Genomic DNA, 402 nt, shown 5'->3' with positions numbered 1-402 from the left:
CTAGACTAATACAACATCTGAAGAATAACATTTATACACAACACAGCACAGAAATAACTCAATAGATAAGACAAGTGATGTGAAGTGGAATAGTCATTGTGGGAGAGAGCTAAGCATAAATATTGGAGCAGTTCATAGATAAGCAGTGTGAAGGTTTTATTGCCCTCTGATTGCCGGTCTGGTTCTGTGTTTTGATGACCCCAAAAGGTTTGAGGGGCAAAGTCCTTAATTGATGTAAAAAGACATAAATCCATGCGACACATTAATACCTGCACTGAGTGTGTCGAAAGTTTTCATAAATTTGTACTCAGAGATTCTTCTCTCTCTCTGAGACTTGAAGTTACCTTTTAATACAAGTAATTTAATGTCCATCATGCTATGACCAGGGATACAAAAATGTTT

This window comes from Dendrobates tinctorius, unplaced genomic scaffold (assembly GCF_039654945.1).
Source record: "Dendrobates tinctorius isolate UK_male_01 unplaced genomic scaffold, ASM3965494v1 ptg000223l, whole genome shotgun sequence".
Lineage (NCBI taxonomy): Eukaryota > Metazoa > Chordata > Amphibia > Anura > Dendrobatidae > Dendrobates > Dendrobates tinctorius.
Note: the sequence above shows the minus strand (reverse complement) of the source record.